This window comes from Schistocerca serialis, chromosome 1 (assembly GCF_023864345.2).
Source record: "Schistocerca serialis cubense isolate TAMUIC-IGC-003099 chromosome 1, iqSchSeri2.2, whole genome shotgun sequence".
Lineage (NCBI taxonomy): Eukaryota > Metazoa > Arthropoda > Insecta > Orthoptera > Acrididae > Schistocerca > Schistocerca serialis.
Window position 1 is genome coordinate 199,466,223 of NC_064638.1, and position 22,059 is coordinate 199,488,281.

A 22,059-nucleotide genomic window follows, 5' to 3' on the forward strand; every position below is an offset into this window, starting at 1 on the left:
CCCTTTCTGGATACACCTTCTCTCTTTGTACTGTATACATTCCATCGTCCACACCAATGGCACGAGCTGATCTCCTTCATCTTCTTGGTCAACTTCCGCCCCCCCTATTTGCTGGTTGGGAACTTCGATGCCCACCACCCGCTTTGGGGATCTCCACATCCTTGTCTGCGTGGCTCACTATTGATAGACGTCTTCCACCAAGCGGATCTTGTTTGCCTCAACACTGGGGACCCTACATTTTTGTCTGCCTCCACGACAAATTTCTCTCATTTGGACCTTTCGGTCGGTAGTGTTCCGCTAGCTCGGCGCTTCGAATGGTTCGCCCTTGCTGATACACACTCGAGTGACCACTTTCCATGTGTCCTTCGATTGCAGCCACAACTGCCATATCCGCTGTATCCGCTATAAGCAGTTCCGTGCGCGATGCCGTCGCGTCATCCGCGATAGCAAGAAGGCAAGCTGGGACTTCTTTACTAGCTCCTTTAAGACCTTCACTCCCTCCTCGGAAGTTTGGAGTCGGATTCGGCGGTTATCTGGTGCGCCTAGTTTCTCCCCGGTCTCTGGGCTCACTGTCGCGCGTGATACATTAGTGGACCCCGTCGCAATTTCTAACTCATTGGGTCAACACTATGCTGAGATTTCGAGCTCTTCAAATTACCCGCCAGCGTTTCTCCCGAAGAAACGTGCAGCGGAAGTGCAACCTCCTGCCTTCTCCTCTCAAAACCGCGAAAGCTATAATACTGTTTTCTCCATGTGGGAACTCCAACATGCACTCTCTTCTTCTCGCTCCTCCGCCCCAGGACCGGATGGTATCCACATCCAAATGTTGTTGCTTTTATCTTACCATAGTCTGCGTTACCTCCTTCATCTTTATAATCGAATTTGGATCGACAGTACTTTTCCCAGACGATGGCGGGAAGCTATCGTCGTTCCTGTTCCGAAACCTGGAAAGGACAAACATCTCCCCTCTAGCTATCGCCCCATTTCTCTCACGAGTAGTGTATGTAAGGTTTTGGAGCGTATGGTGAATTGCCGTTTAGCTTGGTGGCTGGAGCCCCGCAGTCTTTTAACACCTGCCCAATGCAGTTTCCGAAAGCATCGTTCTGCAGTTGACCATCTTGTTGCTCCCTCCACTTATATATCATGAACAATTTTCTCCGGAAACGCCAAACAGTAGCGATATTTTTTGATCTGGAGAGAGCATACGATACCTGTTGGAGGACAGGCATCCTCCGCAAACTGTTCTCTTGGGGCTTTCGAGGTCGGCTGTCCCTTTTTCTTCGCGAATTTATGGCAGAGCGCACATTTAGAGTGCGGGTGAACACTACTCTCTCCCGTGCTTTCTCCCAAGAAAACGGGGTACCCCAGGGCTCCGTGCTAAGTATTGTACTGTTTGGCATTGCCAAAAATCCAATTATGGATTGTCTCCTTCCTGATGTCTCGGGCTCCCTCTTTGTGGACGATTTTGCAGCTCTCAACGGACCAGCCTTCTTGAACGACGTCTTCAAGGATGTCTCAATCGCCTCGACTCTTGGAGCATCGAAACAGGCTTCCGCTTTTCTCCCGGTAAGACCGTTTGTGTTAATTTTTGGCGTCGTGTGGAGTTTCTTCCACCTTCCTTAGATCTAGGACCTGTCAACCTTCCGGTTTCGGACGTCGCTAAATTCTTGGGTCTTATGTTTGACAGAAAGCAGTGCTGGTTCTTCCACGTTTCCCATCTTTCGGCTCGCTTTCTGAGATCCCTCGTCACCCTCCGTGTCCTGAATGGTACCTCCTGGGGAGCGGACCGAGTGGTCCTTCTCCGCCTCTTCCGCGCCTTAGTGCGCTCGAAATTGGACTATGGAACCATAGTTTACTCCTCTGCTCGGCCGTCTATTCTTCGGCGTCCCGACTCTATCCACCACCGTGGATTACGTTTACTGTCTGGAGCTTTTTACACCAGCCCTTTTGAAAGCCTTTATACTGAGACTGCTGAAACTCCGCTGTTCAATCGGCGAGCAGTCCTTCTGAGTCGTTATGCTAGCCATCTGTCTTCCATGCCTGCTAATCCAGCCCATGACATTTTTTTCGACGCCTCCTTGGATTTAGGGTATGCAGGCCGCCCTTCCTCCCTAGTACCACCGGGAGTCCGCTTCCGTCAACTGATCCATTCTCTTTCCTTCCGCTTTCCTAAAACTTTCATGACAACTTGGGGTACAGCACCGCCTTGGCTCCGTCCCCGGACCTGCCTGCTCCGTGCCCATTGTCAGTTTCCCAAGGATGGTACCCCTTCACTTGTTTATCGTCGGGCATTTGCTGCTCCATGTGCACAAATGAAGGAAGCCACATTTATTTACACTGATGGCTCAAAAACATCGTTTGGTGTAGGGAGTGCCTATATTGTTGGCGACACCACAAATCGATTTCGTCTTCCCGATTAGTGTTCGGTTTATACTGCGGAGCTTTACGCTGTTCTCCAGGCTGTCCAATACATCCTTCGCCATCAGCGGATACAGTATGTTATCTGTTCAGATTCTCTCAGCTCTCTCCTCAGTCTCCAAGCTCTCTACCCTGTCCACCCTCTGGTCCACCGGATTCAGGACTGCCTACGCTTGCTCCACTTGGGGGGCGTCTCGGTGGCGTTCCTCTGGATCCCAGGACACGTTGGTATCTGTGGCAATGAGGCGGCCGATATAGCGGCCAAGGCTGCAGTCTCTCTTCTTCAGCCAGCTATTCGCATGATTCCCTTCGCCGATCTACGGAGTATTTTATGCCGTCGTGTTGTTCTTTTATGGCACGCACATTGGTCGACACTTCCCCGTAATAAATTGCGGGACGTGAAAGCTCTTCCCTGTGCTTGGACCTCTTCCTCCCGAACGCGTCGTCGGGAGGAGGTAATTTTAACTAGACTCCGGATAGGGCCCTGTCTTTTTAGCCATCGACATCTTTTAAGTGGCGATCCTCCCCCACTCTGTCCCTACTGCTGTGGACAGTAAGGCACCTTTTACTTGAATGCCCCTATTTTACTCCGTTACGCGCCCGTCTACAGCTGTCGCCTGATATATCTTCCATTTTAGCAGATGACACGCGCTCAGCCGATCGCGTTCTCGAGTTTATTAGTGCCAGTGAGATGACGTCAGTCATTTGAAGCTCTTTTTGGGGACAACCAACTCCCTTCTATAGTGGTTTTTTAAGCTTTCCTTCTGTTTTTAGTTTCTCCATTTTTTGAGTTTCGTTCCCATTGCTGCTGGTTTCCAATTTCGTTTTTTTACCTTTTCCTAAGTCACAGACCGGGCGCTAATGACCGTAGCAGTTTTGCGCCCTAAAACCGTAACAAAAAAAAAAGGAGCTGTTCCCACGGAAGACAGATTCGCGCCATCCCGGCATGATGTAGAAGGTATCGTGATTCATCGGACCAGCCAACGCTCTGCCACTGTGCCAAGGTCCAGAGCCGATGGTCAAGAGCCCATGTCAGTCGTAATGCCTGGTGCCGTGGTGTTAATATTGGCTCATGCATGGGTCGTCGGGAGCGGAGGCCCATCTTCAGGACTGTTCGGTGCAGTGTGTACTTAGACACACTGCCCAGCCTACGACGCCCGACATCTGTAACGAGGGGTGGCCGCCCAACCCCACGATGTTTGGGCGTGGTTTCACCATGTGCTGAAGACACTCACTACAGCACTCCTCGAATACCCAAAAAGTGGCGCAGTTTCCGAAATGCTCGTGCCGAACCACCGGGCCCTCACAGTCTGCCCTCGGTCAAACTCAAGACAGACCGCGCGTCTTCCACATTCTACACACGGACAGCACGCTCACTGATACTACATGTACCATGCGTGTGTCTGACTAGTAGTCATTCCTCGCCAGGCGACGCCACTATCGCCTGGACGGGATTATATCGACAGTATGTCGGTGGTCATGGTGTTATGGCTGGTCAGTGTGGGTTTAGTACTTACCTATAACTGTGGGGTCATCAGGATACATGTGAATTTACGACGGGGTGAATCTCATGGCACGTCGTTAATGTACAGGAAGGGGAGTGTCGAAGTTAATATCCAAGCTAGGGATATGCCTGCTTATAGTTGTTTCCATCGCGACTTTGCACTTTCAGACGTAACGCGATGCTGGTGGAACGCCAGAACAGAGCGGAATCACTGTAATCCAAGCACAATTTCTAATTCTGTAGTGTCAAGACTTAGCTGAAAGCTAAGTTTACGCAGGAAGGTCCCTACCATATTCCAATTTTCATACTACATTTTCTCTGTTTAGCTTCATTATTCATTTTTGTTAGTGGTTGTTTGCCAAAATAAATCCTTCTTATATGTCTGAATTTCGCTCCTTCTAATGGGTCTTCTTATTCCTTCATCCATTCTTGAATGTTCCGCAAAACATATTGCTGTTTCCAGAATGAATTTTCTCTTTGCAATGGAGTGTGCGCTGATTTGTAACTCTCTGGTGTGCCAGACCAGGACGCGAAACTGGGACCTTTGTCATTCGCGAGCAAGTCTTTAAGAGACGGGACTTTTTAAGCAAAACCCATGTTTTATTGCCTATTACTATGTTCGACAAAAATTGTCACGATCAGCCTCGTAACGCGCAAGCAATTCCGCGCAGATGGCCCCTTCGTTGCTCTTCTGTTAGGCGGCGAGGAGTCCAGCGAGCTCACACCTTTGAGTACCCCAGCACGAGGTTGTCGGCACTACCAGCAGAGGCGTCCAGCTAGGTGACTGGCTCTGATCTCGAATGAGAGTGTCCGGACGTTCCAAAACTGCAGGAGCTACACCTGAGTGTGGCCGGCGGACACGCGGGAAATAAGACAGATTTTCACAACCGTATTGCGATGGTGACAGAAGCTTCGTCGAACGATTCACCGTGCTTTTGTTCACTGCCATGTCTCCGTAGACATTCAGCAAGCGCCTATGAATATCGGTAATGCTCTAGTATTCCGCCAAAAGAAACTCGACCACAGCTCTCTGCGTGGAAAGCACCTCAGTTACAGACGCCATTTTGAAGGATACCTGTCGCGCCACTACCTATAGCAACATCATGAGGCTACAGGTGCTGGAGAGGAAAATTCCACGATGTCCCACAGCAAATGCCGCATTTTTTTCAACCGAAATTGCCTGAGAAGAGAAATGTGGTGCATTACTTATTGAATGGACTTCGTACATACTAATTACGAAGACAGAAAATGTACTCACAAAAACAAATGTGTTGTTTACTGTCATCTACAACTGTCTATACTGCTACTTTTGTACACTAACCTATTGAGATACATACACTCCTAGGCTGCGGGCCTAAAATAACCCAACGTCTCGCTCATCGTCATAAATTTCGTTACCATCAGCATCTTGACCACTGTGGAGCGACGAAGTCGTACGAGACAGTCGCCAAGGAGTGGGAACATGTCGTACTCAGCTCCACTTCTTTCCCTTTCTCATCAGCGCCTCTAGAGGACTCAACATCTACGAAATGAAATCAGTCCCAAGAAGTGTCTTCAATCTCGTACGAGGGATGGCTGTTTCATTTTCGCGATCTCCGTCAATTTGCACTTTTCCTGGCTGATAACGTTCTGCGAGATTTGTAATCCGTGATATACCACCCCGTTAGCGCACTGGTTCGCTTTGTCAAGCCTGAGGGTCACTACATATCTCAGGAATACCGCCATTAGCTTATTTATGGGGCACGTGCGTTCTTCAAATGTTGCGATGTGAGCGATACAAAATTCTCTCACCCCTTATGTGATTATACCATTCAGGGGCCTCGCAAATGTCGAACTTAACCACTAAGCCCAAATGGTACTCGGCTGTACACCTGCTGTTCTCCATCGAACAGGAAGACAGTGTACTTTCGACAGGATGGATCGAGCTCGATTGAAAACGGCTGTAATGTCAAAGGCTAATAGCCAAATTTTCCACTAGAATTGGCGCGATATGTCTGGAGTAGGTTCAGGCCGTGTTCCTTCTTCCTCAGAGTGATCATTTAAAAACCCCGCATCGAGGTTACAACGGAACAGTCCGTTTTTCTAAGGAACAATCGCCAGCGAATTCACATATTCCGACGCGCCCCGCGATATGACTCCATCACCTGTACCGCTTTCGAGGTAGCTTTTCGGTTCTTCCGGGCCACTGAGTACGATTTCCTTGTCGGCAGCCGATGACACGTACTCTACAGTTGTAGAGCTCTCCCCGATATCGTCCCGGTAGGAACGAGAATGTATCCGTGAATTTCGTGATTGTTTTCTCCATTTCCTTCTCTGATCACGGCTCAACAGTGGGCTATCAAGGATACTCTTTCTAACTATTCCGATCGGATAATCCTCTACGTTCTCCACACTCACTTCTGATTGGTCCTCTGCACACTGGGTGCTATCTGCCGTGTTCCTTCTTTCTGGCTGAGACGTGATTAACTTATCTAGCCATTTGGACATATACAAACACCTGCGGTCGTCAGAATACCGTCTCACTTTGCAGAGTTCTCGATCGTGGACGGAACGACGTTATCTTCTACTACGGGCGAGTAGGCTTAATCTGCTCTTCCGTGGTGCATCTCACAGTGCTTCTCAGCCATTCCTTTGCATTCTACGCTCCTCATGAGCTTCTCAGTTGCTGCGGTGGCTCCACTTTCAACCTTTGTCATTGTATAGGCGCGCCTGTAGTCATAGCATTTGACTGTGGCCTCTCTTTGCGCATTATTATGTTCCTTTTTGAACGTGTGTTCCGTACTCACGTGAGCGACGTGGGATGTCACCGTAGATTACTCAGTAACGGCCTCTGGCCCTCTAAATCCTAAAAGTGGTTGAGTGAGAGTCTCTAATTCACGGTCGCATCATGTCCGTCATAGTCTCATTCGTCGGCTGTGTTCGTGGAATTATCATCACGACTTGTGGATGGCAAACTGACTTCATCAGGGACACACTTTCCCTCTAATTAGCCCCTTGTAGCTCCCATGTCCCATCTACGAAAATTGCACTGTCTTTCATACATGTTACTAAATCAGTTGCGCTCTTAATGCTCTCTGCATCCCATTCGACTGGACCTTCGAGAAAGTTAACCACAGTTTTTATTGTCCACTTCACGACCACCGCTCTCCCCCCGACCACTGCTCTACTCGAGAGTAAGTTATTACCGGTTATGAAATCGGGCGAGAGCCCGCCGATGACAATTCCATTCACTTGGGAGCCACTTCTTCTGTCGCTCAGCGACACCAGGTCCTGCTTTTCTATCTTCTTCCCTTTTGTCTCAAAAGTGGTAATTAGAGAGATTCCTCTTACAGGTATCACCTAATCTGCTACCGCTTTCCACCACTTTTGCGTAGAAGGACATCGAAAGTGCTGTCACTACCGACTCAGAATCCCGTCATGCTCTCGTCTTACTTCCTTCCGTGGGTATCTCAATGAAGGCACACAGATTGTCCCCTTTTGCCAGCAACTCTGGGTCATTGTAGTACTGATCAATGCCATCTTACGCTGTGTGATTGCCAGTACCGCAAAGTGTGTATGTCGCTTCCGTCCTCTACTGAGGAGTCCCCTGTCTTTGGTCATTCACTTGTGCGATCTCACGCTCCTCTGCTTGAGGTGAAACCAGAGACGGGGAAGCCCCATTACTCATTGCTTCTCTCATTATGCGACGCTTGCACATAATTCACGTAGTATCCGTGGTCCAGCGCTTCGCTCTTTCGTTGCTCTTCCTGGTGTGGACCATGGCGTCTATTACGCTATCGCCTATCCACTTCTTCTCTGCTTCGTCTGTTACTGTCCCAGTTTTAACTGCCTTTGCGCTGCACATACACTTGTGGCGCCCTATTTTCTGTCCTCATTGCGTTAGTGTACGCCGCTCTTTGCTACTCCTACACTTCGATTCGTGCAAACAGCTATTCTCTACTATCGAGGAGCTGTTCTCTCCATCGTGCCCCGGCGAGTGCACGTTGTACGTAACAGAAAAGAGAGAACGCATAGCGTTACACCATCCCTCATCTGTCATTTTGTCGTCCAAGTATCCCTCCAGAACGACAAAGTGACCAACGTAAGTTGTTATGGGTTGGCGTGACTGTGCCGCATACTGTCCGCTATATTTGCTCACCTTCGCAGGTTCCAGTACACTGTGCTGACATCTTTGTAACTACTGTTCTCGCAGATTGTTACGTCAAGGCAGGCAGCCTCTTGCTGGTCTGCCGTGCCCCAAGTAAAGCATTACATTCCGCCACTTCTTTTGCACGCAGATACGTGTCCAAATTCTCTAGGTATGCCTTCGAGTGGGTACTGTGTTTTCGAGCAAATTCAGGCAATGGTATGTCCAACCTATGCATCGGAAATGCAGCCTGCAAATTCGTTTGTGTGACCTGAGTTGCGAAGACATTACCTTGTCGTATTGCGGAGACTTGTTTGCTCGAGGACTGACACTCTTTTCTGTTTTTCATTGGACATTTTACTTTCCTCATCCATGCGTGCAGAGATGCCAGTCATCTTCAGGTACACCCACGTTTCTAGGTTCTCAATCTTCGTTCACGCGGTTGTGTCACCTCATCAAGGATCTCGGTGACCTCCTTCCGTAGCCCGCATCTCGTGGTCGTGCGGTAGCGTTCTCGCTTCCTACGCCCGGGTTCCCGGGTTCGATTCCCGGTGGGGTCAGGGATTTTCTCTACCTCGTGATGGCTGGGTGTTGTGTGCTGTCCTTAGGTTAGTTAGGTTTAAGTAGTTCTAAGTTCTAGGGGACTTATGACCACAGCAGTTGAGCCCCATAGTGCTCAGAGCCATTTGAACCATTTTGAACCTCCTTCCGTACCTTTTTGGTATTGGGCACCAAATCGTATCTAGCTTCAGTGACTTGCCCATCAGTCTTCTGATTACAAAGTTCTAGGGCGGCTTCTAGTCTTTCAAGTCGTGCTTTATTCTGTTCTGTCATGGTGATCAACTGAGATGTGTGGTGTTCTAATATCGCAAGAATTGGATCCGGTGGACCCTGACTTTGCATATCCCCCACAGACGTGCCTGGTGTTTCCTCGCTCACACCCGAACTCTCCTTTATTTTTGATAAGGTTAGAAGCTGAAGTAATGAATTAAAATTTGTACCAAGGCCGTAAGTTGAACCCAGATCTCTTGCTTAATTGACAGATGTGCTGTCCACTACACTACCCTGTCATAGTGGTTCACATAGGTGTACGGATTACGCTAGTCTAATGCCCTTCATAACATAAACCAATTCACACTTCAAACCATCTTTGATTTTTCCCATCTTAAATCGACAGTGTTGTCAAGACTCTCCGATACCGAGCTTTTATGTAATGGAGAAACCTGCCTTTACCTCTGGCGTAGGTAATATATTGATCTCATGGAATGTCACTTTTCCTGGAGGTATACTGAGTTTCAGCTTTACCTTCAATAAGGATAGAAGCTGAAACAATGAATTAAAATTTTTACCAATGTCAAGTCTTGAACCGAGGTTTCCCGTTTAGTAGACAGATGGGCAACTCTCTGCACCACACTGGTATTGTGGGAGCTGTCTCCTGCTCAAGTCACGGCCTTGGTAGAAATTTTAATTCATTTCTAAAGCTTCTATCCTTATCGAGGATAAAGCTGAAATTCAGTATATCTCCAGGAAAAATTTAATTCCGTCTCCTCCTTTTGTCTTCCGGTTTCCATATTTATCAATCTCAGTTGTGTAGAAAACTTGACCACAAACAAAAAGTGCTCGAAAAAACCAACTGCCACAGACAATACGATGCTGTCTTACGTACACAAACTGTTATATTTCGCAAGAGCACCGGCAACTAAATAAGTGTGACTTACAAGACACCTAAGTACCGTGAAGTAACGTATGATAAAATGTTAAGATAGTCGATTTTTCACACTTTATTTAACATTGGCATGACGGTCCCCGAAACGACGATATAAATACACGCAATGTATTTGCAATTGCGGTTATGAACCACAATCGGCTGAATGACAAGGAAAATTTGTGTGAGAGCGGAACTAGAACCGGATTTCCTGCTTTACACGTGTGGTCGCCTTACCCACTTCAGCTGTCCGTGCACGAATTCGGCCAGACCCAAACTGCCGTCTGTCGTCGTCTTTGTGTCACAACCTGCTCTCCGCACACGTTACGTGCACTGATCAGTCAAACCATGTAGACCACTGCCCACCGCGACGTTGGATGCCGCCTGGTGGCGTTGCGGGCACGTGTCGTTGTCTCAGGTAAGTCTCTTGAGTCGCGCAGATATTGGCCTTTCCACTTCCTGCGTCAACTCTCACGCGCAAGGAGATGGCAGGGATGCCAATAACGCCGCAAACGGTAAAAGTAGACAGGCCCTGCATGACATCCAGTCAAAGGTGAACAGATGTGCCATCCAGAACAACCATCCATTACCTACGGAGTACAGAAGCAGCGCCCCCGCCCATATACCTCTGTTCACCTCATGTCATAAGCCACAGTGGTTTGCGTCAGTGGAGGAAGAACACCTTTGTTGCTTGACGCATGGGGAAAAATTGGCTGTTGTGTTTCGGTACACAAGACCACGTAAGAGTATAGGTTCGTATAATATTACAAAGCGATAAACCTCGCTTGGTTGTTGATAAATACTTGTGTGAGGGATGTTAGACAGGATAAGAAGGGATCCCTGGTGCCTCCCCTGTCGTCGCTCACCAGCGAACGGGCCTTTCTTAACCATCTCCATTATTTAGTCACCCCGCATCAGCCTGTACCTTAAGTAGAACAATGCACCAACCCATTGCCACTGGACCGCATAAGAATTGTTATAGGACTACACCACGGGAAGGATGGTGTTCGAGCAGTCTCAGCATATCTGGGACGCCGTCTGACACCCTGCTTTGACCAGTCTCTGAGAGTGGACGGCAGTGGTCTAGCGTTCGTGAATCACGGTGACACCCGAACGCTTCCAGTATCTCGCTGAGTCCACGCCACGAAGCATCGCTCCGTCATAAGGACGGAGGATATTCTGCAGGCTGTGTGCCATTACCTCAGAATTACTGAGATTCTTGCAAGAGATTACCACGATAAACTGTTCCACTTAATATGCAAGGTATATGAGACACGCAAAATGCCATCAGGCTTCAACATAATGAAATAATTCAAATCTAGAAGTTATGATGTGACAGGCGCGAATAATCGAACAATCAGTCTGGTAAGTCAGAGCTGTAAAATTCTGACATGAATTATTTGCACGAAAATGGAAAAACTGGTGAAAGCCTACCTCGAGGAAGATGAGTCTGGAGTCTATGAAATGTTGTAATATGCGAAGCTCCGCTGATCCACGATTTATCTGAGAAGACAAACTGCGGCCCAGGACTCGGATGGGAGAGAAGTTTGGCTGGAGGTTGTGCGAGCATGGGTTGTTAATCAGTCTTTGTTTTATTAAACAACAATTTACAATTCAAGAGTGGAGACGCCTACAGCAAACTCTTGCCCCCAATCTCTTTCAGTCATAAACTTCAGATAACAAATGACACCGGCCAGAGAGGAGTTAGTGGTGGTTCCTACGCTTTCCTGGCGTAATACTTCACGGAACATTATTGGAAAACGCACCTTCAGTGGCGGGCTGTCTAAATGTGCCTCAGTACACTGCAAGAAGCAAGCTTTCGCAGTACAGGTAAAGGAAAAAATCCGAAACTTGTTAATTTGAAATCATATCACGGCAAAAACACTTTTTCTTTAAATCTGTCATTCGACTGTCCTTCTGGCCATATGTTAGGACCCCTTTTTCTCAGGAACGGTTAGTCGTATCAAGCTGAAAAGTTACGTCATATACTAAACTCTATAGTCCCTACCTACATACACATCGGGCTTGGTGGTGTAGCAGCAAGGTGCCTTATTGAAAACCGTGAGGTCACAGTTTCGAATCTCGGTGGGACCTCGGATTTTTACTCTTATTTTTAACCTAGCCTACACTTCGCAACGATGTGAGGAGCCGCTAGAAACAACACATGGTGCAGATTCCATGTTACGCTGTAGGGCCCCTGTCCCCGGTTGGATACCTGGTGTACGTAAGGAACATGCAAGTTGCTGAATTGAAGTCCAATATAAAGACTTCGGCCGGGCCTCAGAACCGTACAAAGTCATTATCGTTATCTACATACATAATTAAGTTTGTATGGCAACCCCAGAACTCAAGTCCTGCTCGCATTTACCGGTTTGTTTACACGAGAGATATCGTAGAAAAATCTGCAAAGATGGAAACCTTATGCTTGTAATAACGTACTTAACAAGTGGAGAGGGGAACAGCAACCAAGACAGCATTGCGGGATTTCAGTCTGCCATTGTCTGACTACGAGTGACACTTCGTTGTTTCCCGAACATTCAATAGCCACCACGATACGTCTTTCGATCGCATACGAGTGTCGCTGACAAGACGACAGGAAGTCCACACAATACCTCGATATTTTTCACCGAATGCTGCACAATGAACGTCGCTCAGGGCTGCAGAACTGTACCCCGGAAGACAGGAAGAGCGTCTGTGAAAAGTCAATGCGACAGCGATGGCAGCCCTTTCTGCGGCGCCCTCATTATGTATCGCGCAAGTCGCGAGTCAGACGCGATAAAGGAGTGCGTGGCTCCGCTTCCGCACAGATCCTGGCCGATGTCAGACACAGACAAAGGACGCCCGAACAATGGCAGCGTTCCAGCTGTCAAGACTATTGTTTGAGCGCAGGACCGGTAGCTGGTAGCGGCAGAACGAGTGGGGCGCGCCTCCAATAACTTTCCAGCATAATGCAGCGGAAGTGTAAAAGGAAGACAGACCCACAGATACTGCACATTTTTTCTTTCTGCGGAATTTCCAGGCAAGTTCACGCATAACTGCCCAAAAGGAGCAGACTTTCTTGTTGTTGCTGTTGTAGTCTTCGGTCCAAATGGTGGTTTGATGCACATACTAGTCTATCCTGTGCAACCCTCTTCATCTCTGAATAACTACCGTGACCTACATCCGCTTGAACCTCCTTACCCTATCCGTACTAATTTTTACCTCCCACGCTTCCATCCATAACGAAATTGACAATTCCTTGATGCCTCGGGAGATGTTCTGTCAACTGTTCCCTTAATTTAGTCAATGCGACATAATTCATTTTTTTTATCAGTTTGATTCAGTACCGGTAACTCCCGATTAGATATTCGATCTACGTATCCAACTTCACCAAACTTCTGTAGAGCTTCCAGAATGAGATTTTCACTCTGCAGCGGAGTGTGCGCTGATATGAAACTTCCTGGCAGATTAAAACTGTGTGCCCGACCGAGATTCGAACTCGGGACCTTTGCCTTTCGCGGGCAAGTGCTCTACCAACTGAGCTACCGAAGCACGACTCACGCCCGGTACTCACAGCTTTACTCCTTCTGTAGAGCTACTTGTCAGAAGCTTCTACACTCTTCTTGGCTAATAATGTCGTGTGACGAGGGCCTCCCGTCGGGTAGACCGCTCGCCTGGTGCAGGTCTTTCGATTTGACGCCACTTCGGCGACTTGCGCGTCGATGGGGATGAAGTGATGATGATTAGGACAACACAACACCCAGTCCCTGAGCGGAGAAAATCTCCGACCCAGCCGGGAATCGAATCCGGGCCCTTAGGATTGACAGTCTGTCGCGCTGTCCACTCAGCTACCGGGGGCTGAACTATTTACCGTCCAGTTTTCACTTCCGTACAAGGTTACACTCCAGACAAATACCTTCATAAAAGATTTTCTAACACTTAGATTTATGTTAAATGTTAACAAATTTTCTTCTTCAGTAATGCTTTTCTTACTACTATCACTTTTTACTTTATATCCTCTCGAATTCGGCCATTATCAGTTATTTTGCTCTCCAAATAGCAAAACTTATCTCATGCTTATTTATGGCCTTTTCTAATTCCCTCGCCATTGCCTGATTTAAGTTGCATACATTCCAATGTTCCTCGTTTACAATGCACGTTGCGTCGTAAGGCACTCCTAATTTTGACCCTTCTGTACCTGCCTCGGTAGTAATGTGAAATTTAGTCTTTGTTGGGGCATGTTTGCACGAACAGAAGTGGACAACGACCACTGTTCTCATTCAAGATAGGGTTGTGGTCATACTTTTGTGATTTGTAATGTAATTTTATTGAACATGGCAACATGAAACATATGTGTCACCACCCAGCCGCATGAATGCAAACCTCATTCCCTCGTCGATCCCCCCCCCCCCTTACGCCCACCATCCCGTCCGCTCTCTCCCTCTCTCTCTCTCTCTCTCTCTCTCTCTCTCTCTCTCTCTCTCCCCGTCTCCCTCTCGCTCCCTCTCTGTCTCCCTCTCTCCCCTCCCCCTCCCCCTTCCCCTCTGCGAAGAACGTCTTTCTGACGTCACGTCACGCGTAATATATTTCTTACGAAAAATGTGAAGTTAATTCATCGGAAAGGGTGCCTGGCTAGTTACTGAAAGTCAGTCAGAAAATGGCGCAGAGTGTAGGTTCAGTTAATTCATCTAGTAAAGCGTCAGGCTAGTTGCAACAAGCCATTTAGGAAATGGCACAGTGTGTGTAAAGTCTGGGAACAGAGATCATTGGAATGGGTTACGGAATGTGAATTATCAACGACTAAAATATTGACATTGGTAACTAACTGTACCGAAACATTTCAAATGTGAGTGAGTAACAGGAAAGTAAATACAAGCCCTCCCCAGGTATTTTGCCTGAGCAAAAACTAGAGACACGTCTTAAATGCGATTACAAGTTCTCATCTACAGTGCGACGAGAGCTAAGAAACGGAAACGGTTACAAACTCCTGAGCCGGACGATACCTCGGACAAGCAGAAGCAGTTAGCCCTGAAGTATGGCGCAAGCAGGTCGGCCGCAGTGGCTGCGAAGGCTCGCTGCACACTCACATCTTGGATCACCGCCGTACGAAGGCGGACGGCGGTGCCAGTAGCAGTTTTGGACCACTTACCATAGGTGCACGTTAGAAAACTATCGTCTAAATGAAGCAGCAGCAGCAGCAGCTAGTGAGGCATCTTCCCAGATTTCAGCAGAACAGCACTCTTCAGCACTCCTTCTCCGACGTTCCAGCCGAACTGAATTCCCTCACCAGGTGCTCTCGCGCCATTACTCTGCTTTTTCATGACTTACTCTCTGGTTCTGTATTCTGCAGGCGCAGGGTTGTGCGTTACAAGGTTGTAAGGCCCCACTAAGTCTTCTTGGTAGCACTCTGTGCGTCCGCCACACGCATTCAAACAGAAACAGGTAGCGATCAGCATTTCCATGTTTGGCTGCTACATTCTTCTGGGAATGAGAAAGTGTCTCCAATGGCCATTTCCGATCCATTCGTGTGCACGTACAGTTGTTCCACACTACTTCAGTCATTCTCCAGGAACAGTAATCCTGCGTTCCCAAATGGACGAGATGTAACGTAAATACACTCACGTTCATATAAAACAGAACATATGGGACGACTAGAGACAGGACGTTCATATTCGCAGGTCATGTACATTAATATGTTCTGCAGAATTGATTAGCATTTGTACCTCGTCGGCCAGCGGGTTCACGTTCAACAACGATATTGCGGCGAAACACCACCTAGATGTAAAATGTGCCTGCGGGACTCTTTGTCGTAATAAACCGAAGGTAATGGATCAGTGTGACTCGAGCAGGCGTGCAGGATGCCTCTCATACGTATCCGCAAACCGTACCATCAAAACATTGAATTTGAAAGAGGGCACATTGTTGGCATGAGAGATTGTAGTACATCAATTCGGGAAACCGCTACTCTTGTGGGGGCGAAGTGTTTCGGCAGTGCAACGGGTACGTGCAGAATGGTTTACGGAAGGCCGTAGGACACGAAAATATAGGCCAGGTCGCACGGCCCCGACCGCCCACAGAGAAGATCGACACCTCATCCGAATGGCATTGCAGGACAGTTCTACGTCCTCCTAGGCTATGGGGCAACAGTGGGAAAGTGTAACGCATCGTACAATTTCAGGGGCCATATTTTACGGCATGGATCACATGCGCGTCGTCCACTTCTCCGCCTACCTTTGACGAACGCGCAGAGACCTGCTAGACGGCAATAGCGTATGGAACAACGTCACTGGGCAGAGGAACAGCATCAAATAGTGTTTTCGGACGAATCCAGGTTCTGTTTGTTTGAAAATTATGGTCGTATTTTGGTTCGCCGCAGACAAGTGGCCTGGCATCACAGTGACTGGATTCGCACAAGACATACAGCGCCAACTCGAGGCCTTATGGTTGCGGTGCTATTGAATACAACCAAAAATCACAGGTGGCGCATGTTCAGGGCACTGTAACCAGTGTGAGCTACGTGAAAGGCATCCTGCGACCCGTAGCCATACCCTTCCTGCGTAACACCCCAGACACCATTTTTCAGCAGGACAATGCACGATCACATGTAGCTGCACGAACACGTGTCACAGGATGTCAGCCTTTCGCCCTGGCCCGCCAGGTCACCAGACTTGTCGCCAATCGCAAATGAGTCGTATATAGTGAAACGACGGGTGCAACACTGTGACCCAGTAGCAATAACCATACATGAACTATGGAAGCAGATGAATCCAGCGAGGGTGGCTATACCACACGACGCCACTCGCGCCTTATACGCGTCAATGCCATGAAGCATTTGAACAAACTATCAGGTCCCTGTGCCTACTAGGCAACAGAAATCATGCCTGAACTGCTAATCATTTCTGCAGAACACACAAATGTACATATCCTGTGAATACGAGCTCCTAACTATAGTCGTTCAAGATGTTCTGTTTTTCCTGAACATGAGTGTGTGCTAGGTCATCTGCTAACAGACAGCTGATGAAAAGTTGACGTTCTCCTGAGGAGGCATGCCTTCTTTCCTAAGACTGAATATAACACATCAGAATATAGAATCATATCAGATACTCGACAATGGCCATCCAGCATAATACAGAACGCAATGAGAAGCCATTTGTTAGGAGTCAATGTTTCCTGGTTACAGCACCGCCCTAAACGAAAACGTTTGTGTAGTGGTGTCAACGGCAGGCTAAGAGTCGGACAGTAACTCACTACTCCTGCTGCTGCTAGTCTCCAACCAGTGGAATGTTGCAGGGGGTCCACTACTTGCTCTCGAGTTGCAGACACAGATGAGAATGAGCTGCAATGTGCTTGATGCACCAGGCAGCTATCCTCCTCCCTTGTGGTGCTCAGGCGTAGACGACTGCGACCTTGAAGAGTACACCTGCCCTCACGTCCCCATGCAGTCCAACGTTTGGCCACTGTCACATCCGAATGCCCCGCAAATAAGTATATTCCACGATTCGACCAGCCAAATGCAAACCCGCAATGCGGCTTTAATCTTCCCCCTTACTAGTCCGTTAATGCGGAATTTTGACCGTCATCGCGTGCACGTAAGGAAAATAGTTTTGGACAAGAAAAGCATTACCACTAAATGGGGAGAAGCGTTCAACAAGTTATCATGAGCAACTTATTCCACTTCCTCTTGGGACACTGTCTATTAAACCCGCCGTTATTGACTAGTGGACTATAGCATCACAGCTTAAAATAGTCTGACCGTGTGCATCTGATAAAGGCTGATCGGTTAATATCTGTAGAGGAGTTGTTTCGTATCAAATCCAACAAAGCCAATTAGGATGTGAGGTAGCAATAATCGGTACATACTTTGTTGTTAATGTTCTACATATTTTTTCTAAACAGCACGAATGAGGCAGGTACTCCCTTCGTCTGGCAGAGTAGTAACGGTTTACTCATCCAGGTAGCCTATTAATATCGTCACGCGCCAATATTCTTCATGTACCACTCAATACACAGTCCTCACTGCAATCCAAGTCGTCGGTGACCGGCGCGGTTGTTGCGTAATCACGGTCCACAAATGAACACTTAAACACATCAAACAAATTACTCAATTTACGCCATTTACACATTTGCTTCGGGCGACACACACAGCCGTTATACAGTTCTAAGCGCGTCGGCCGTCCTACCGAAACCCGCCCTGCTCGCTTAGCAGCCAACAACTTACTTGCTCGGAGTCTCAACACTGACTACTCTCTGGCGCACTCGGCGCTCGACTATCGATAGCACCTACTGCGATCTGTGTGAGGCAAAGATATATTATTCTCAATACGTAACGGGCGATTGACCACTTACACTCTGCTCTCAACTTATTTAAATTTTGATTGGTAGACTTAAAACAGTGACATCGCACATGTGAAGTACGAAACTAAAGGGGGGGGGGGGGGGGAGGTCGGGATTGATTTGGGGGAAGAGACCAAACAGCGAGGTCATCGGTTTTATCGGATTAGGGAAGGATGGGGAAGCAAGTCGGCTGTGCCCTTTCAAAGGAATCATCCCGGCATTTGTCTGAAGCGATTAAGCGAAATCACGGGGAACCTAAAGCATGATGGCCGGACGCGGCATTAAACCGTCGTCCTCACGAATGCAACGAAAATGGGTACCAAGTAACTCCGGTAATCTACGACAGACTCAACTGACATAACGTGGAAAATAATTAACATGCTCGCATTCCCGTTCACTATCCAAACTATAACGCGGACAGCAGTATTTCTTTGACTGCCCGTGTCGCAACAGAAGGTTGTTACAAACGTTTCCATAAACACAACAAGTCAAGCAATAATGAGAAATGAAAGTATTTGTTTTGTTTTGTTAATGAATTCAAATGTACTAATTGGAGCAAATATGAAATTACGTTATCTAAAATGATTAACTTTAGGTAACCTTGTGTTACAGCAGTAATTTCCATCTACATCTACATTTATACTCCGCAAGCCACCCAACGGTGTGTGGCGGAGGGCACTTTACGTGCCACTGTCATTGTTGTGGGTTGGCAGGAGAGCCAACACCGGGTTACTAGAGGAAGCCGAAAGGCACGCGTTTTAGCTCACGCAGGCTGGCGTGAGGTCTGGAACAGGGCAAGGAAATTAGACTTTAGAAAAACGGACGTAGCTGGTGGAATACTTAACTTTAATCCATTACTGATGTGCGTCGCTCTTGACGATACATACATCACAAGATAAATAGCAATTGATAATGGCGCCTTGCTAGGTCGTAGCAAATGACGTAGCTGAAGGCTATGCTAACTATCGTCTCGGCAAATGAGAGCGTATTTTGTCAGTGAACCATCGCTAGCAAAGTCGGTTGTACAACTGGGGCGAGTGCTAGGAAGTCTCTCTAGACCTGCCGTGTGGCGGCGCTCGATCTGCAATCACTGATAGTGGCGACACGCGGGTCTGACGTATACTAACGCACCGCGGCCGATTTAAAGGCTACCAGCGAGAAGTGTGGTGTCTGGCGGTGATACCACAGTCATTACCTCCCTTTTCTGTTCCAGTCGCGTATGGTTCGCGGGAAGAACGACGGTCTGAAAGCCTCCGTGCCCGCTCGAATCTCTCTCTCTCCTCGGGAGGTATGAGTAGGGGGAAGCAATATATTCGATACCTCATCCAGAAACGCACCCTCTCGAAACCTGGCGAGCAAGCTACACCGCGATGCAGACGCCGCTCTTGCAGAGTCTACCACTTGAGTTTGCTAAACATCTCCCTGTGACGGCGCCACTCTTCTTTGGATCTTCTCTATCTCCTCCGTCAACCCGATCTGGTACGGAGCAATACTCAAGTATAGGTCGAACGAGTGTTTTGTAAGCGACCTCCTTTGTTGATGGACTACATTTTCTAAGGACTCTACCAATGAATCTCAACCTGGCACCCGCCTTACCAACAATTAATTTTATATGATCATTCCACTTCAAATCGTTCCGCACGCATACTCCCAAATATTTTACAGAAGTAACTGCTACCAGTGTTTGTTCCGCTATCATACAATCATACAATAAAGGATCCTTCTTTATATGTATTCGCAATACATTACTCCTAAGAGTAACATTTACTTATATTCAGAAAGTTTCTGAAATTTGCAGGCTATGTACGTTGAAGTATTGTGATTAATGTAAAAATTACTGAATTTAATAATTGTCTTTCAACACATTTGTAATCTTGAAACACGAACCAAGCCAACACAAAATACCACTATGACAATTTCCATAAAATTGACATATGCACGTTCAATATATTCATTGACTTGCATTTTGAATTTCCAGAACCACTTCAACTGAAGTTACTTCAGGTTACTTTTCATTTAAATTGTAATAATGTCTTTGTTGCTGAATATTATTAGTGAGCAGAGCAGTTAACTTACGAAGGCTTCATTACTAATTACATTCAGTTATTTTTCCAGTACGCTAGCAATAGAGGCAATATTTCTCTTTCATTAAAATTCCTTTAGCTTTAAGCAACGACATTCGGATGTTAAATAATACGAAAGAATCCAATGACATTCGATACTGATTAGACTGCGGATCTAAGTTAGTACACATATTACTTTTTATTCAAATCAAGTCCACTAAAAAAAGTCATTGGATAGTACCTCACAATATTTCAAAACGTGAGCAGAAATGAAACGATCTTACAATTCGTTGGAGATGTCAAGACGCCGTCTTCGCTGCCGTCGAGAATGCCGCTGTTGCTCCATATTATATTGTGGGCATACTTCGATTAGCAGGGTCGTCGTGTTGCTCAAGTGTGTCATGCTCCTTGTACCACGCAATTGACAACTGCTGACTTTGCACACGGCACGCAGCTCGCGCGTGCGCTCGCTCTCGCATCTGGCCATCACGTACCTCTCCTGCGCACTCGCTCTGACGTCACCCTCGCGTCCAGAGAGAGCACTAGATCCTCCCTGCCAAGCAGTACTACATTTCCCTGACTTTCGCTAACGGCAGTAACACAGTAAAATTACATCACATTACAGAAATATATTATATAGGTTACAATACCTGTACCATTTCAGTTTACAAACAGCATCTTTAGGATTTAAAAAAATCACCTCTACAATATACAGGGTAGACTGGTTAAATATATAATAAGAGAAAACCTAATAACTTGAGACGTAATTAAGATATTTAGTGACGGTTTGCTTCTGGAAGTATGGTAACTACAATTTTTTTTTTTTTCTGTTTGCTCGGGATAGTTGGTACCACGTGCGCATGCGCATAACTCCTCTGTTCACGTAAAGGCGCGTCAGGAACCATGTAGATACTACAGCAGAACGTGTTCTATAGGCTTTCTCTAGCGAAGCTATTACACATGTAAAACGCCGTTTTCGGCGCGATAATTGACTGCAACCAACTGATTGTACCCATTTAGTTAACAATCAAAAAACAGGACAAGCGGATTCTGGAAACTGGGAGTTAGCTTTCAATATCGGACCACCAATCCAAGCACGCAATTCCAGAGCCTGCTGTTGAGTAAGTCCGTACGTCCTACAAGCCGAGGACTCGGAAAATCAATCCGACAAGCAGATAGGAAGTTACAATTACCTCGATGTCTTCTATAAAAGGTTGCGTCTATGAGCCTAAAAACTTCGTCAAAAATGAAGACTGAGGAAAGACAGCGACGGAAGGCGTTCTCGGATAAAATTCTGGCACTAATAGATGAAACCGAGGCATTCCTCGATTTCGTCTGTGTTTCGGACAGTGCTACATTCCACACTTTCAGCATGATAAACACCCACATTTACCGCATATAGGAGCTGAAGCCCCCGCCCCCACCCCACACGTAGTGATAGAGTGCGAACGTGAATCTCCGAATCTCTGTACGTCCATCTTTCCAAAGATGGTTGCGGGACTTGGCTGTTCAGTACAGGATGTCATATCAAACACCTTTCAGTCGTCTAATTTCCAAACTGTTATTTTTACTTGGCTATCAGTTTCGGCGATTTACTACGCCATCTTCAGGCCCCCATGTACAGACAACAATGGTAACAGAATGAGATACACTGAAAAGCCAAAGAAACTGGTACACTTGTCTAATATCATGTAGGGCCCCGCGAGCACGCAGAAGCGCCGCAACACGGCGTGGCATGGATTTGACTAATATCTGAAGTAGTGCTGGAGGGAAGAGATACCATTAATCCTGCAGGGCTGTCCATAAATCAGTAAGAGTGCGTGGGGGTGGACATCTCTTCTGAACAGTACGTTACAAGGCATCCCAGATGTGCTCAATAGTGTTCATGTTTTGGGAGACTGGTGGCCAACGGAAGTGCTTAAACTCAGAA

General features: G+C 47.2%; 1 protein-coding gene and 1 non-coding gene across 2 annotated transcripts in view; one reads left to right on the forward strand and one right to left on the reverse strand.

The window, feature by feature from the left end:
• Positions 1-22,059, forward strand: part of LOC126465294 (calsenilin) — a 203,681-nt gene that overhangs the window by 172,670 nt on the left and 8,952 nt on the right. The gene's annotated exons all lie outside the window — the stretch shown is intronic.
• On the reverse strand, positions 13,211-13,285 carry Trnas-cga (transfer RNA serine (anticodon CGA)). Its single transcript has one exon. It is a non-coding gene; the product is annotated as a tRNA-Ser (tRNA).